At 42.6% G+C, this 15,444-nt stretch overlaps 1 protein-coding gene across 1 annotated transcript in view; it reads right to left on the bottom strand.

The window, feature by feature from the left end:
- Positions 1-9,068, bottom strand: part of LOC114032507 (zinc finger protein 883-like) — a 37,110-nt gene extending 28,042 nt beyond the window's left edge. Inside the window, exon 1 of the mRNA XM_027847827.1 lies at positions 8,441-9,068. The gene's annotated coding sequence lies outside the window, so the exon portion shown is untranslated. The remainder of the gene's footprint in view (positions 1-8,440) is intronic.
- Between the last annotated feature and the right edge of the window lie 6,376 nt (positions 9,069-15,444).

The raw sequence follows: 15,444 nt of genomic DNA, 5'->3' as shown, positions 1-15,444 counted from the left end.
GTGGGAGAGCATTCTAGGAACGGGAAGGCCAGTGCAAAGGCACAGAGAGAGCATGGAGTACCACAGGTGAAGAACAGAAAGAGAAGGCCAGTTTTTCAGGAGCACAGAGCACCAGAAAGATACTTACGTATAAGAGATCTAAGAAGATGGGTTGGGGCCAAGCTGCAAGAGATTTTAAAAGCCAAACTAAGGAGTTCATGTTTGATTCTAGGGGCAGAGGAAGACAATGGAGTTTATTGAGAGAGTAGGATGTATATGATAAGGTCAGATCGAGGGAAATTAGTTTGGCAGCTGTGCTATGGATGGATTGGAGTGGGGAGTGATTCAAGACAGGGAGACCAATTAGGCCAATGCAACAGCCTAGGTATGGAACTGGTGAAGCAAGACTTAAGCTCAGGACCTAGAGAGCAACATGGATGATAATTAACCCCCTATACACGATGCTACAATTTCAAACTAATTGGGCACTTGTCAATTAACTAGTAAATAAAAAATTAGTTCAAATCTTGCCTCAAAGCATTTAGCATAATGCCTGACATGTAGCGGGCACTAAATAAATGTGTATTCTCCTCTTTTTCCCATCTCTTCTTCTGTATTCTATTTGCTTTGCCTTTGGGCAAGTTAACTTCCCTGGGTCTGTTTCCTCATCTGTAAAATGAGAGTAACCTAGACCAGACGGCATGTGAGGTCCTTGCCAGCTCCACCTCTATAATCCTATGAGTCAGTGAATAATAATAACAATATTGTATAACACTTAAAGTTTTGCAAAGTGTTCTGTTCACCACAACCTAATGAATTAGTACAAGCGTTGCTATCTCAGTTTCATAAACAAGGAAACTGATGCTCTGAGAGGTTGAGTAATTTGCCTGTGGTAGCACAACTAAGTAAGTACAGGAGAGAGGACTCTGCCTCAGCTCTCCTGATTCCAAACCCAGTACTCTCACTTTTCTATCTCCTATGCACATTGCCTCTCAAGGAAGAGGCTCTATCACCTATGTGGTCTACACTGTGCTGGCAACTCTTCACTTTGTTACGTGATACACAGTGCAGGTTTGAAAAGAATTTTTCTTCTCTTACATGGCCTGCTTAGCCCAGGGTCAATAACCAGAGAAATCTGGCATTCTCCACTATGGCAATAGAGGTATGCAAATTAAGGTATCTCCTTGTACTGCGTCCAGGGACCAGGACCGGGACCAGATTCAGGGATGGAAGCAAGAGGGCTTGTGTGAGGTATAACTTGGTTAGCTAAGACAATCTGAAAGGCCCACAGGCAAAAGGGGATGTCTGTACAATGTCACTGTAGGTCAAAAGGGAATAGTAGCAACTTAATTTAGAGTAGGTTGAAATGAAGTCATACTGAAGAGTCAAAGCAGTAAATGAGTGAAACAGGAGACAAGGATCAAGACAAGGGTCCAGAGTAGTATTAAAAATCCTATGAAACTGCTCGACTGATTTGTCTACCCAGTCTACTTGACGGGTCCTAGGCTGGGTTAAGGCCGAACACAGTGCTGAACTAAGCTCCAGGCCTTGGATTGACTCCGGGTAGTTCTGGTGCCTTTGTTCTCCACTCTACCACACAGTGATAGTGACAGACTTAGGAACACTAGACCCCAGAACACAGATCTCTATCTCTACCCCTTTTGTGAAGATCCCTGTCGAACCTACCACTCACCTATTCTACCACCTAGGACCAACACTTGATTTTTCCAAACACTGTCAGGAAAACAACCCATTTTCACCTTCCTGTTTAATCCCAAGAGTCCTCCTAGTTCCCTGAGAGATCTACCTACCCCTCCTCCATGCCCTAATTTACCTGTTCATTTCATGAATACACAATAGTGGAGCCTAGAGATGTCATCACTTCTTTGTACCAGATTTTATCATGCTGCTTCATCTCCCATTCACACTGCAAACACCAGCACACAGAATCTAAAGAGATTGGCAATGTCACCATGATCTCCCTCCTATCAACCCGCAAGTTCCTTCTTTGCTTCCTTCAAGCTTATAGTTGAACCTCAGTCACAAAATCTTAAATTTGAATCAGCAAGTCCAACTTACACCTCAAGAAGAATCACCTCTGCAACATCAGAATTTTAGGGATAGGAGAAACTTCAGGCGCCATCTTGTCAAATCCATCCTTGCAAAAGAATCCCTTCTACAATACACCCAACAAGTAGCCATTCAGTCTTTGCTCAAGGACCTCTACAGTGTCTTCCTTCTACTACCTCATGACCAGCCCATTCCACATTCGGATAGTTCTAGTTGCTGAGAGGTTCTTCCATATAGAACACCTAAAGCGTTTTTTTTCCCCCACCAGGATCAAAGCCTCCAGTTCCTACAGAGGATTCTTATAGATCATAGTCTCCAACTCCCTCACCATTCTAGTCATCCTTCATTAGATTCACTACAATTTTTCAAAGTCTTGCCTAAAATACAGGTGTTCAGAATTGGACATAATGTTCCATATGGAATCTGAGGGACTACTTGTTCCTTATTCTGTAAATTCACAGCATGTGTCTATTGATGTAGCCTATGACTGCATCAATTTGTTTTTGTCTGCCATGTTGCCTGTTCATAGAGTAAACTTGGATTCCTCTAGAAGACCCAAGGCTTTTTTTTTTTTTTTTTGGTGAGGCAATTAGGGTTAAGTGACTTGCCCAGAGTCACTCAGCTAGTAAGGGTTATGTGTCTGAGCCTGGATTTGAACTGGACTTCAGGGCCAGTGCTCTATCCACTGCACCACCTAGCTGCCCTTACCCACGGCTTTTCTACCTTTATTTGGCCATACTTCTTCCATCTTGTATTTATGAACTCGATTTTTTTAACCTAATGTAGGACTTTACATTCACCTCTATAAAATTTACCTTATTGGATTTGGTCAAATGTTCTTAGTCCATCAAGATCTTTTCGGATGCTCTATCAGCCCAAATGTTAGCTATCCTTTTCATCTTTGTGACACCTGAAAATTGAGTAAGTATGCCTATATCCATGATTTATACCTCTATCCATGTCACTGAGAAAAATATTGACCAGCATAGAGCAAAAGACAAAATCTCTAGGGCCTTCTACCTAACACGTCCTTCCTAAATGACGTAATACTTCTAATCACTATTTCTTTAGAGTTAGTCATCCAACCAGTTCCAAATCTACCTAACTGTAATATTATCTAGTACACATATCTGCTTCTTGTCCACAAAGGTATCATGAAAGACTTGGTTGCATGTGTTGCTGAAAATCTCTGGCATTCTCTTTCATCTGCCCAAAGATCAAATATGGTGTAATCTGTCACTCATGAGCAGATATCCCATATGCCACTCCTGCTGCATCATAAGGGCTTTCTCCAAAGGAATACGTGACATGTCTTCCACAGGCCTCTCACAGGTCTTAGGCATTCTGAGGATTATTCCTGCAGGGTTTGAGGCAAACTAGTAAACTTTGGTAGGCCATGTCATGTGACCCAAGTCAGGCCTGGAGATGGGAAATGGGACTAATTCCCTATAGGCTCCTCTTTACTCTGAAAGATTCTGCCCTTGTCATTGCCCAGCTCTCACCTACTGTCAAAGGCCATATACTGTCTTCTCCAGGCTCTTCTAGACCTTAGTGGTCCCCTATTTATATTCATAATATGACAAGATTGGCCAGGGAAGCAGGAATATTGTGAATGGTATAACGTGGGTAGTAGACTAAGCAGCTTGGCCTTTGCATCACAAGCTAGCCCTTAAAGACAGGATCTCTGGATGAGGATAAGAGGAATGGGGAGATCCCATGCACCTGTCCTCGTTTCTTCTTCTCTTATAAGAAGATCCTCAAGGATGCTGGGGTAAATGATGACTCCAATTATCTCTGTGCCTTATCACTGACCCTCAGTTACTTGTGTACTTGGCCCCTTGTCCTTAGCGTAATTTATTTCCATTGGGGTCTATATTTCATTGGATTCTTTAATATAACAGAAACCACACAGCATTACAAGATTTTATCAATTAATCAATCAATCCACAAGCATTTATTAAGCACTCGCTATGTACCAGGCACTGTGCTAAGTGCTGAGGATAAAAAGAAAAAGCAAAAAACAGTCCCTGCCCTCAAGGAGCTTACATTCTAATGGGGAGACAGCATATTTACAAATAGGTATATATGAAATACATACAAGCAGATAACTTTTAAGAGGGAAAGGCAGTAGCATCTGGGAGGACTGGGAAAGGTCTCCTAAAGATGGTGGCATTTGAACTGAGTTTTGAAGAAAGCAAAGGAAGTAAAGAAACCAAGGTGAAGAACATTTCATGGAGCACAGCCATTGCAAAGGCATGGAGATGGGATATAGAATATCAATTAGAAGGGACAATGAGGTGGCTAGTATGATTCAACAACAGAATACACAGAGGGAAATGCTTTGTAAGAAGACTGGAAAGATAGGAAAGGGTCCGGTCATGAAGAGTTTTAAATGCCAAAAAAAAGAATTTATATTTGATCTTCAAGGTACCAGGGAGCTACTGGAGTTCACTGAATGGTGGTGGGGAAGAGGGTGACATGGTCAGACCTATGCTTTAGAAAAATCTCTTTGGCTGCTATGTGGAGGATAGATTGGAGAGGGAGAGATTTGAAGCAGAGCAGGGGTGATGGCCTGAGAAAATACTGAGAAGTGGAAGAATGAGAACAAAGAATAGGGTTAAGGATGATAGTAAGGCATAGGTAGAATGTAAGGAGTAGGTAGTGGGAAAGTAAGGTGAGGTTGAATGATAAAAAATGAAGATCTGGAGTAAATAAGGACCAGAGGGTGTCCCTTCCTTGATCTCTACTATGACAGGCCAATGTGTCAAAGGTCCCACAGGGTTTCCAGCCTTTTCCATGACTGAGATCCCACTTGTAGCTTATTGATACCCAGTCTTCTGATTCATCAGTGTCCCAATCCCTCACAGGCCTCATCTGCCAAGAAGTCCAAGAGCCACCATCAACATTGGCAGAACACTGGCAGTAAAACCATTGTAAATTCCCAAACATGAACACTCTGCATTCTCTTTAGAACTCTGGGGCCAGGTCCTATATGTTAGCTATTCCTCCCAGCTTTTAGCCACAGCAACTACAGTAAACTTAATAAGAACTTAATAAGAATACCCTTGGGTCTCATCTGAAAAACTAGAAGTGCTCTGTGACAGAGGAATATGTCTAAGGTCACAAAATTTCTGGGTTCAAATACCAGCTCTGCCTCTTGCCATCTGTGTGATCTTGAGCAAATGGGTTAAGCAATCTGGATCTTACTTTCTACTGATGTAAAAGGGGTTGGACCAGAGGACCTCTACGTCCTTCTCTTCAGGCTCCATGAGAATCATCTCCAAGATCCTGAATATAAAAATTATATTTACTCTGACCAAAATACCTCCTTGTTTCTCTCTTCCTCTACCCTTATACTAAATATACTCTTTACCCTTGCCACCAGTTATAGTCTCTCCCTTGATTCTTCCTTATCTAATCAATAAACATTTTATACTCTCCCATGGTATCTCTGAATTCTGATTTTAATAACATCTAACTTAATCATATGATCATTGATCTAGAGCTGGAAGAAACCTTAGAGACTCTTGGATTAGACAATCTAACCTCTCCATTTTACAGATAGGGCAACTGAGGCCCATGGAGTTAAGTGACTTGTTCAAAGGTCACAAAGGCAGTAACATCAAAGTTGGGATTTGAACACAGGTTCTCTGTCTCCAGAGCACATACCCTTTCCGCTGGATGACACCACCATCACATCCCCAGTCTTGATGCCATAGTTTGCTGACTAATGATTCACTAGCCACCATCCTGGAATGCTTCTCCCTCCCTTCTTTCCGCCATTTTTGACCTGCTAATCATTACCTTGGGCAATTTCTACCTGATTTTTCCATTCCTGATCAGAGGCAGCTGAGCATGCCTAGAGAAAGTCATAAAATCAAATTAATTTCACTCACTATAAATTATGTTACTGGACCTACAATGCTGCCTGTGGAGTAATCCTTTGATTCCCTATCTTGTTCCCCACGATTGTTTCAAACCCTTTCCTCCCTCCATTCCCCAAAACTTATAGCAAATTACTTGACCTTCTGCTTCACTATGAGGATTCAGGCCACCTGGTGTAAGCCACATGGTATAGTGGAGAGTAGTGGATAGATTACTGATCTTAAAAGTCAAGAAAACCTGAATTCAAATTCTGCCTCTTGTCACTTACTAGCTCTGTGACCATAGGCAAATCACTTAGCTTCTCCGAGCCTCAGTTTCTTCATCTGTAAAATGGGGATAATAATAGCACTTATATTACATGGTTGTTGAGATGATAGCAAAGTACTATATAGATATAAGTTATTACTATCATCTCCATACCTGAAAACATCAGTATCCAATGTTGCTCATTTTCTCCTCCTCTTTTCTTGTCTTAGAGGAAGAGTTATTCCCACCTCTTACTAAGGCTCATCTTTCCTTTTCACCCCCTTCAGGAGCATACTATAAACATTATCAACCTCTGTCTCCAATGTATCATCAAAGTCTCTTCCTCTCCACTGACTTCTTTCCCATTATCTATAAACAAGGCCATGCCTAGTCAGTCCTTAAAAAAGCCTTCCCTCTTCCCCTCTATTTCATCTAGCAACCATCCTCAGTAGAACCTAAGTTCATGAGTTTCCTAGCATACAAAGGGTTGCTATGTGGAAGAAGGATTAGACTTTTGTCTTGGCCCCAGAAAGCAGAACTGGATACAATGGGTAGAAGCTGCAAGGAGCAAATTGAGACTAGCTATAAGAGAGGAAAAAATTCCTACCAATTACAGCTCTCCAAAAGTGAACTGGGTTTCTGTCATTGGTGGCTTTCAGGCAAAGGCTGGATGGATCACTACATGTCAGATATGTTGCCAAAGGACTAGGTGGGAATAAACAGCTTCCACATGTGACATGCTGTGAAAGTTAACCTCCAGCAAAAGTTAATCTCCTTGAGGACGAGGGCTGTTTTATTTTTCTCTTTTCATCTTCAGAACCTATCACAATGCCTTGTACTTAGTAGATGTTTAATACACATTCATTGAATTCAGTCCCATCCCTTTTCTCCACTTCATGGCCAACTTCTTGAAAAAGTAGTCTATAACTTTTTTTTTTAAAAGATGGTCAATGTGGGAATTTGTTTTGTCTATATTTGTAAAACGGGATTTTGTTTTTCTTGATTTCTGGCAGGGGGGAAGGGGTAGGTGGGAGGAAAGATAGATCTTTACTTGAAAAATAAAATTTAACATAAAAGATTTTAAAATAGTCTACATCCAGCGCCTTTGCTTTCATTGCTTTTCTGCAATCTGCCTTATATCAGGGGTGTGCTGGACCCAGCTTGGACCTGTAAGCTGATTGTTAAATTTTCAGCATGAACCTTTACACCTCAGAAATTAGCAAAGGCTACAAATCAGGGCTTGATGTATTTGTTTTGCTGATCATCTAGACTTAAGAGAAAGATGGAGAAAATGTAAATAATGCAGACTCAACTTAAGAGTGTGTCCTCTGGGACAACTAGGTGGCACAGTGGATAGAGCACCAGCCCTGGAGTCAGGAGGACCTGAGTTCAAATTTGATCTCAGACCAAAGACATGACACTTACTAGCTGTGTGACCCTGGGCAAGTCACTTAACCCTAATTGCCTAAAAATAAATAAATGAGTGTGTCCTCAGTACATTTTTTGGAAAACCAGTTTTTAAGCATGTATCAGCACAACCCTGCTTACATCCCCACCACTCTACTCAAACTATTCTCTCAAAGGTCATCGGCAGCTGCCTTATTCCTAAATACAATGACTTTTTTTCTCGGTCCTCTTCCTTCATGACTTTTTGTAGAACCTGACCATTCCCCTGCTTATGGATACTCTCTCTTCCCTTCCTTTCCCTTGGTCAGGAACCCCAGTCACCTGGCTCTCAAACTACTCCTTCACTAGCTTCTCTTCCCCTTCTCAGGTGGCTGTTCCCCAAAGTTCTGTCTCTGGCCCTTCTCTGTTCTTTCAACAATAGCCAACTAACATTTACACCGCACTTTAAGGTTTGCAAAACATTTTACATATTTTATCTCATTTGATCCTCAAAATAACCCTGACAAATAGGTGCTATTATTATCCCCATTTTACAAATGGGAGGGATTAGCACTGCAAGTAAGTGTCTGAGGCTTGATTTGGACGCAGGTTTTCCTGACTCCTGGTCCAGCAGTTTAACACCACCACTTAGCAGCCTCATTCATTCTTTCTCCATGCAGATAACATTTTTCACTATTGCCGTGCTAGCTCTCTGTTGGGGGACCCCTGTAGTAGTGGTCCTCATATTTCCCCCTCCCCGAGGCCAGCCCCTTGCATTGGAGACTCTTCGGAAGCCCCTCCCCTCCCCTGAAGTGCAGGTCTCTCTGCTGGGAGATGCTACTCCCCCCAGCCCACCACGCTTTTTCCTTCTCACCTCTCTTCACATGCACTCTCCTCCTCCACGGTTATCCCTCCTGGCTGGCTTATTCCTGTGTTGCTGAGACCTGGGAACTCAGGAACAAGGTCCCTCCAGCTGGGGACATTGGCTTTGATTCGGCCCTCTCAGGCCACGCTCCTGTGAACTCTAACCCCGGGCTAGTGTGGGCAGACTCGGCAGGGAGCTGGAGACTGGCAGCCTTAGTCACACGACCTGATCAGTGAGCCCCAGGCGAGGGACGTAAAGACAGTGAGCCGCATGATGGGTACCAGGCATCCCCACCGGCAAGGGGCACACACGGGGCTCCTGGAAGTGGCTCAGGTTCACACGGTGACCCAGACTGGATTTGAGGACAGAGGTCCTGGAGGTTCGGGTCCAAGCTCTGCTTATTAGTTGGGTGATCCTGGGCAAGTCACTTAACCTCTCCAGGTCTGTTTCCCTATCTGTAAGGGCTGGATTAAGATGCTCTCTAAGGTCGCTTCTAGCTGTAAATCTCTATCACACACGCACGCAGAAACATGCACCTCGGCCTCAGGGGATCCCCTAAGTGGAAAGGTCGATCTCCCCAAACCCCCCGGTCCACCAACACAGAGACATTAGACGCGTGGGGAGGCAGGCCCAGCTCTTTTCTGTCAGTCCACAGACTTGGGGGTGGGGAGGAGGGGGGAGTGGCGCGTACAGAAGTCAGAGGCGGAACTGCGTCGCGGAGACCCCTGGGAGTTGTAGTCTGGAGGTAGGCCGGTACGTGATCGAAGGATTCTAGGAGTCGTGGCTTCCTTTCCGCGACTCCAGCTCCCAAAAGTCTCTGCGGCGCTGTGCTCCGAGGCCCGCTGGAGAGAGTGGTTGGCGCGGACTTTCCTTTCTCGGGGTTCGGCCGGTTTTGCGGCTCTGGCTTCCCACACCCCGGGCTGTCCATGAACCAGAGCTAAGCCTGGCTTACGATACGATCCGAGCCAGCTTCGGGTAGTGATAAACCAGAGATTTCTCTCTTATTGGATCATCCGGAAGAGAGCAGGCGGAAGGGGGAGGGATGAAGGGGTCCGTCCCGGGACTGGCCTCTGGGGCTGGTGTGACACCTGAGCCCTCGAGGCGGGAAGGGTCCCAGCGTCCGAGCTGGAGGAGACTAGCGATAGCTGCTATAAACCCTTCATTTTACAGATGAGAAAATTGAGTCCCAGAGAGCGGGACTTAATGACGTAGTGCTCGCAGAGGGCACTACCCCCAGGTGTGCTCAACAATTAAACGTTTATTAAGAGATAAAAGTAAAGCACAGGGAATCCGTTGGGATCACAGCTTCTTTTTCAGCATGTTGTTTACTAACTATCTCATTTATAACAATATGTTCTTGATGCAGGATGAAATAAGCAGAATCAAAAGAAAAACATACGCAATGCCCACAACATTGTATATCAAAAAAGATTACTAAAAGCAAACAGATCTTTGATTAATAGGAAGACAAATGCTGGTCCTAAAGAAGTGATAATGAAACTTAGTTATTTAGGGAAGAATGTTGTCCGACTTGCCACAAGTGGCCATCGTCTCGGGTGGGGATTTTTTTTGTTTGTTTTTGTTTTGTTTTTCCTTAATGTGCTTTTCTTTGTAACAAGGTAGGGTACAGTGTGAAGGGGGCAGGTTTTCCTTCCAGAAATGATTGTGATGTAAGGATAAAAACTCACCACTAAGACATTTTTTGAATGAAAAAGAATCTATTCTAGAACTCTTCTAGACAAAGATGTCAACATTCTACCCTGTAGATTCTTCTCTCTTCCCTTTTTCTGAAATTCAGCATGGTTGACCCCCTAGTCCTGCTCTTCTATTTTCTTTGATTTTTAAAGAGCACTCACTTGTTCCTGGTGGCCAGAGCCAATGACTACAGAATCATATCCACCAGTTCTTTCAGTACCCTGGTATGGAGTTCATCTGGACCTAGTATCTCACATTAAGGGCAGTCAGGTGGTCTGTTACATCTCCCTATTTCTTTTAGATTTCAACTCTATTAGTCTTTCTTGTTCTTTCCAGTTCAAGTGTTGTTCTGCTTGGAAGATAAAAGCAAGCTAAGAGTTAAGTGGTTCTTTCTTTTTCACGTGGTCTTTTAACAACTAATTTACCCTGTGCAGCAGTTCTGTCCTTTTTAGTTTTCTCCAGTATAACTAAAAAAAAAGAACCAAAACCCTTTCTGTCATCTTTAGCAACACTCATCTCATTCTGAAGTTTAGCACTCTTGACCCTGTTCTTATCGGATTGTAACGTGGTCCTTCTTTCCTGAAGAAGAAAAGTGAAAGGCCATAATCGGCTGCCTTTTTCCATGCTCTACTGTCTGCTTTTGCTGATCAAAGTAGGCCTTTTGTGTGACATACTGATGCCAGGCTAGAAGGTTTGAGGGCAGTCTTTGCAGAGGATGTCACTGCATGTTCCAGGTGGGGATTCATGGACAGTAATACCCATGAATCCATCCTCCAATTGGAGTTTTTGAGTGAGCTATCACGTAAAAGTAACAGAACTGTATTTAATAGTTTCAGTTATGGACAAACAACAACCTTCTTAACTATATTCTGACAGGTATCAAGGAAGATACTTCTAGGTGAAGATGGATAGCTACCCTGACCAACTATGAATTCAGATTACATTATGGGAAAAAACAACATGGATGCTGAAAACTAATCTTATAGGTCCCTTGCATAGGAGACCATGGTGATTTCCACAATGGGGATAAAGAATCTGTGACTCAAAGAAAGATGGGACATCAATACAAGAAAATGCAGGAGAGTCTGGAACTTCCTCCAGAGATTATGCTTTAGGTGGGAATAAATTACATAGCCCTGAGCTAATTCTTCATTCCTGAAACAGGAATGACTGGTGAGAACCTCAGATACAACATAAGGGCCTACTAGTAGAGATACTGGCCAGAATGACCAGAATTTGACCCTGAAAAAATTATTCCTCATTCACCCAAAGGCAGACTACTTTTGGGATTAGAGCTTAGTAATGCAGTACTCTGTTGGATTATAAGAGAAGTACTTGAAATATAAGAAGGGGATTTGGGCTACCCAAAGTTACTGATGCAATCAATGCCTTCCATGATGATTCTAGTCACCAAGGCTGAAAGAAAACTGCATCTACCAGTCCCAATTGGTAGCTGAGTGTGTTCACAGAAAGCACTGCCGTTAAGAGCCGCTTACCTAGAGAACATAAGCAGCAAAGCTTTGAATCTGGTGTACATAGGTTTCTTCTTTCTGGAAAGAACATAAGTGACATCCTGGTGGGAACTGGCATAAAGACCATCCTACCCAGAATGCATAATCCTATCCAATCAGGAAGCAGAGAGTTTCCACAGTGGCCAAAATGTTTACCCCAGGGCAGCTAGGTGGCACAGAGGATAGAGCCTCTGCCTTGGAGGCAGGAGGACCTGAGTTCAAATGTGACCTCAGACACTTGACACTTACTAGCTGTGTAACTGTGGGCAAGTCACTTAACCCTAATTGTCTCACTAAAAAGTGAAAATAAAATTTTAAAAAATGTTTATCCCTTGCTGTTCAATATCCACAGTGGATCTGTAATCTCACTGATGTATTCCCTCCGTCTATGCTTTCTCACCCTATATGATTATTTTTTCCTATAGATCCTTCATAAAGCATTTACTGTACCTGCCGGAGGACTTCTCTAGATCTTTTTATAGTAAGAAGGTCCCAGTGCAGACCTCAGCCTGTCCCACTGTAATCCTTCAATCTCACTACATGACTAAGCTCACCTCTTTTTGATATCGTATTTCCTTGATAATACGCCTTATGCTACTTCTTGCATAGAAGTCATCCTTTGAAATATATCGCAGCCTACTTATGCCCACCATATGTCTCTCCATTCCCCTTTGGGTCACATGCAATTTTGATCAGAGATAGTAGCATGCCAAAATCCACATCCACACAGTAGAACACTTATGTTTACAATATTGGGTTTTGTGCTTGGTATGACAGAAAATACTGTATAATTTCAAATGGAATCCAGCTTGCTCCCTTCCTTCTGTGCAATCCTGGATCCAACTGTTGCCTATTTGCAACACCTGTAGCAGATAAAATCACTGATGCACTAACTCATCGGAGTGGCCGTAGTCTTGGCAAGATGCATTTTTACTTTATTGAAATTATGTGGCAAGAATGAAAACAGGTAGCAGCTTGAGTGCTTGCCTGGGACCCGTGAAATGTAGAAGAAGGCCTCCAGCATGCTGGCAGGATCCTCTGTGGAGGGCAAATGGAAGAACATGAAGTCCAATAAATATACAGGATGAGAAGATGTAAAAGGATGCAACCTGCATCAATTAAAGGAAAACCCATATTGACGTGGCAGATCTGTTAGAATATTCACTTTTTCTTTTGTTGGCTGCTATTACTGAGTTTAGATCTTTAGTGTTATTTCACATTTTCATTCATTGATCCTTTATCTTTTGCTGTCCTTTCAAAAAAATTCCTGTATTCCTAATATATCAGTATTAAATATTTAAATATAAGTATTCTAATAATTTCCTTAATTATTTATTAACCAGTTTATTTTGGTGTTTTGGCATTTTGTGCATCATATCCAGTGAAGTTTCAGCTTGCATTTCTAGAGAAATTTTGTCACTTGGATTTTTAGATATTATCAAACTTCTTTTTAGCATCAAAATTTTGCTTTAATTTACTTATCTTGATTAAATGGAGGCCATGACAGAAGGGGCTGGTCTGGCAAAGTATCCTGGGTAGAAGTTGTGGTTGCAGACACCTAGACATAGGATAAATTCTGCAGATGAAAGCTGCCATCTTTCCTCAAATTCCACACTAGGGGCAAGGGTTTCAGCCTCAAGGACCTAGCTAAGCTTGGTAAATGGAGGTAACAGGGCTGGAATCTGCCACTCTGGATGTGGATCACCAGTTATGCTGCCTGACAGCTAGTAGAGCCTAAAGCTGTAGTGGTAAATGGTTGATCTGGTGGCTGCAGGCATCTGGAGCTATTGAGTTGAGTAGTCGATCTATTAAAAAATAACCACACTATTTTACTCGTAATGAATGAAGATGATCAAATGTTAGAATTGGAGAAGGAGAAAAGCACTAGGGGCCTCAGTGAGATAATGAAATGTGAAAAGTCTTTGAACAATCTTACATGTCCTATTCAGATGTAATGTTATAATAACAATGATGAGTCTAATCCCGTGTACCAGACCACCCCCCCCAAACCCACCCCCCCCCCCCATCCCAGCCCCACTTCCAGTTTTAATCTTCTGGAATTCTGACACAGTGAGCCAAAGCTAAGATATAGGAATAGAGAGGGCAGGGCCTTGGGTCTCTCTCTTAGATCTAATGGGCATTAGTAATGGGAACTGGCACCCTCTCCTGGACTGGTCTCTTTTTCTCTGCCATTCATTGGGCGTAACAATATTTTTTGGTGACATTTTTTGAAGTGTTGAAAAACTGAGAATGTCTTCCAGCTTTAAGCACTTCTGGTTGCTGTAATAATTTTCTAGTGTGCTCTGTCCACATCTCACCATTCTGGGTCCTGTCCTCACCTGCTCCCGCCCCTGCCCCCATCTCTGTAGAATCTCAAGGAAGATGTATCCCCCCCATAGGTTGGACATATGGATAGTGCTCAGAATTTGTATGAACCTCAGGGAATCCAGGATGCCTGCATGTTAAGGTGAGTTCTGTTTATGCAGCATTAGGGAGTAGTTCAGTCCTCCAGTCTGGCATCAGAAACACTGAAGCAGTAAGAAAGGCCAGTGGGAGGGATATATTAAGTTGTAGCTTTGGACCCAGCACTCAGGAGATAGGAATTCTAGTGCTGCCTGTACTAATTAATCATCTAGGTGGCTCTAGGCAAGTTTCTTCCCTGCTCTAGGCCTCAGTTCCCTTACCTGTAAAATGATGGGTTAGACTAGGTAGTCCCTAGGGTTTCTTCTGACTCCAAGATTCTGTTATGCTAACCTTTCTATCTCGTTGCCATTTCTATCAAAAGTGATATCTCTAAGTATCCCAGGGCAGACCACAGACCTGGAAGGGACCACTGTTATACCCAGGACCAAATGAGTTTTCCACTTGAAGGTGTCTGAGGGTATTAATTTCCATAGGGCAGATTGTGAGCTTGTGAAAGGGCAGGCACGGGTAGCATCCAGGCCAGGTTCCTTATGTGAACAGCTCTGTCACCCACCTGGGCCACCCAAACTCTCAGATGATCTGAGGATTATCACATCAACAGAGTGAGTTAAGGTGAGATAGGTGGGTTTTTCCTCTACAACTCAGCAATAAAACAGAATGTAACTGGATCTGCATCTCAAAGAAGCTAGTTTCCCCTTTTTAAAAGCATTATCTTCACACACCTGTGTCAGCACAGGTAAAATCCAACAAGGAGTTATTTCAAATTAGAAGTGTCCTCAGCACACTGGTGACTTCCCACCTACAGACCCCACTGCACACATCATCTGGCGCAGCATATTGGTTTGGTTTCGTTTTTGCTAAGTTTTTATTTTAATTCAAGGACTTTGCTTCATACAAAATGTCATTGTAGAAACAACAGCAGAATCCAAAGTTTGGCTGATAAATATGACTCAGGCAGCAAACTAGTCAATCACATAACTTTTTTTTTTAAGCCCCAGTTGTGTTGCATGATTGGGACTTAATCTTTTTTTTTTAACACTGTTCTTAAATATAAAGTTTTGCAACAAACCCTCAATTTATATCAAATATATTTAAAAATGAACAACTGAAGAATACATCGTATCAAAAAAGTACGAAGATAAACATTTTCCATGCACATACTTGTGTGTGTGTATATATGTATATATGTATATATTTTACATGCAAACATGACTTATTCAAAGTACAGCCACTGTTAGACTGATTCCAGATGCAGAAAACTGGTTGATGCATTTAAAGTTTGGCAACTCACTATGGGATTTGAGATGTAGGCATATGAAAAGATGGTAAGACCAAACCCCAAGTAAGGAAGACAGGACGATGGGAGAAGTGTTCTGGTTTTCC

Source organism: Vombatus ursinus, unplaced genomic scaffold, assembly GCF_900497805.2.
Source record: "Vombatus ursinus unplaced genomic scaffold, bare-nosed wombat genome assembly UNPS02000580.1, whole genome shotgun sequence".
NCBI lineage: Eukaryota > Metazoa > Chordata > Mammalia > Diprotodontia > Vombatidae > Vombatus > Vombatus ursinus.
The sequence above is the reverse complement of the archived record's forward strand: the minus strand, read 5'-3'. Positions and strand labels throughout refer to the sequence as shown.